This window comes from Volvox carteri, assembly GCF_000143455.1.
Source record: "Volvox carteri f. nagariensis unplaced genomic scaffold VOLCAscaffold_65, whole genome shotgun sequence".
NCBI classification, from domain to species: domain Eukaryota; kingdom Viridiplantae; phylum Chlorophyta; class Chlorophyceae; order Chlamydomonadales; family Volvocaceae; genus Volvox; species Volvox carteri.
In genome coordinates this window covers 336,543-339,471 of record NW_003307608.1, presented here as the reverse complement: position 1 = coordinate 339,471, position 2,929 = coordinate 336,543, and positions in this window count along the sequence as shown.

The following is a 2,929-nucleotide window of genomic DNA, read 5'->3' as shown; positions in this document are numbered from 1 at the left end:
TCGTACATAACCATAAATCTCTTTCTACTCCCCCTTTCAACTTCTTACTGCAGCAAACAATTTATAAAAGGCCCCAATCCGCGCTTGACTATATCAAATTAATCCAGTTTTGGAAACCCTTGTGCGGAAGATAGATTATGGGGTGTGGATGTGGTTGTGGATGTGGATGTGGGTGTGGTTGTGGTTGTGCAGTTGAAGGTGACCATTGATGTATATTGGAATCCCGAAAAACTTGACTTCTAACCACAACCCTCTTCCCCCGCCCAAAAAACGTAGTCTAAGACCTCCTTCGCCGCCTTTTCCCAACACCCTCTCCAGTATTAAGAAGCGCGCGCATAGACACACTAACACACTAACACACACACAGAGAGAGAGAGAGAGAGAGAGAGAGAGAGGATCTGGGTTAGAGATCGGCAATCCAGAGTTCGAGTCCCAGAATCTACTTCTAGCTTCACCAGAAAATGTGGGTTCGGGTCTCAACGCCGGTATAAATATAAATACACTATTTTATATTTCTTCTCTTTATCAGTTGCCGTACATGCTGCCGTACATGCCACTACTGACGCCGTGACCGACGCCAATCCCCGATCCGCTGTTACCGAAGTAAACAACGCTGGCCCCGGCGCTGCCGCCGCCGCCAACCCCGGACACCGCCGTCGTCGCCCCGGCGGCGGCAGCCGCCGCCGCCGCCAGCGTCGCTAGATGGCCGGCCGTCGCCGCCCAGATATCGTGTGCCTTCTGCGCCGCTGCCAGCTGTACGAGAGCGTATTCTCGTACGGCATCGGATAACTCCCGGCTCATGTGGGCCTTGTGATGTCGATGCGCAGGTCGAGCACCCGAGACCAGACCGCAACCCGTAATTCATTTCGGAGGGGGCAAGTGGGGCAAGTGGGGCAAGTACGGCAAGTACGGCAAGTGGGGCAAGTAGCTTTGTCGCAGGAAATAGAAAGAAAGAGCGGACTCGCTTACCGTGATGCCCATGCCCTGTAGCAGTAGTGAGCGTTTGGATTTAAAGTTGATATGTATGTATGTATATCTGTATACCTCTTTCCCTTGAAACCACAAGGCCTATATCACCCATGTAAAGCTCTGCCGACTAAATCTGAATCTCAACGGCTGTCTCGACGGCTGTCTACGGCCCCTCTCAGGCCTTTACGTACGAGCGCCCCCAAGCCGTGTACGGAACTTGTCACTACCCAGTACCTGTACGGCTACCTCACCATCTCTTTGCATTCTGTCGCGGGCGTCCGAAGAAGCGCCACTTCGCCTCCTCTCCCCCTCCCCCCACCTCCCCTTTTTCCCCCTCCCGCCCGCCGTAAGTCAAAAACACACATCCCCTACACCCCCCACCCACCCACAGCACCTCAACCGCCCCCTGGCTCTACCCCACCTCTTCTATCCCTTCCATCTTGTGTGGGAATAGTCCCCCACGGCCTTTTCGATAAAGCTTATTATGATGAGAAACCCCCCTTCTCCCCAGGACCGGAGTCGACCCCGAATGATGATGATGATAATGGTGATGATGATTTCAACACCAATTACATTAGGAAAAAGGAATTTTCAGGCCGTCCAACAACCCTTCCACCGACTAACGACTAACGACCCTTCTAATACCGAACTTCTAACACCGAACTAGAACAAAAACAAATAAATCTCCCCAACCGAAACAAACGCAAACCACCCCGCTTTTATCACCTTGTACGCGGCAATCTCAGACACGTTCCTGGAGCCCACTCGTTCGTACTCGTCCGTCGCGGCAGTCAATGCCGTACCGAGCTGGGAGACCCGCAGCCGCAGGGATTCCACCTGCAAGAAAAATTGAGAAATCAATATATAATACAACATATGAAAAAATATTCGTGCATGCGTGTCGTACATTCGTACATGACGTACGATGGACAGCAAGATGGGGAAAAGAGAAGTTGGGTAAGTTTGGCGGGAGTGAAGGTTTTAAGCGTCCTAAAGAGGTAAGCGACCTCGGCACTTCGACATGGATCAGGAAAAGAGTAGGCGAAATCCATCGCGATCCAGCTTGAATTTGAATTTGAGCTTTTAAATTCGGAAAATTTGAGAAGAATACGGTACGGCTAGATATGCCTGCGTGTTGCTCGTACAGAATTAGTTGGTGTTGCTGTTGTTTTCGGTGGGGAGAAACCCGATGAGAGCACGACGGCACGGGTGCGGGACAGGGTACGGACCCCGTTCCCCCTTCCCCCTCCCCCCCTAGATAATCACCCACCCACCACCCGCTTACAAATAAACACCGTCGCCACAAAAAACGAAAAGTAAAAGTACCTTTCTCATAGCGGACGACGGCGGCGTCGACGGTGAGGATGCCGCGGCAGCGGCTCCTCCGCCGCCGCCGGTCCGCGCCTCCGCCTCCGCCAGCTTTGCCCTCGCCTCTATCTCGTCTGTCCTGAGGGTCGCCAACGTCAGCAAGCACCTCTCCCGCGCCGCCAGCGCCGCCGTCGCGCCGGGCACCGCCGCCAGCCAGTCATGTATCGGCGTCAAGTGCTTGGCGGAGGCGTCAGTGGCGACGCCGTACAACTTGCTGATCTACAGCATACAATACGCACCAACGCGGCGTACATTATCCGACTGAGTACGGCATGCGTATATGAATGCATGCATACATATATACAAGGGTTTGGCACCACTGGTAAGGCGCGACCATTGCCCCCGGGAGATCCCGGGATCGATACCCGTTAGGGTCAAAAGTCCTTCCGATGGTGGAAGGTATTGCGCCCCTAGTTGATGGACGGTGGTGACCTGGGATAAAGGTAACCTGCGAGCCGACCAGGAATGGAGTTGGGCCGCTGTCGACCCGGCAGATTCCGTTGGATGCTGGTGGTGGGTGCGGAACCTGAGCGATCCACTGAGAAGTTGACTAGGGTGATTGGATGAGGGTGCCCCGAAATACCGGGGAAGG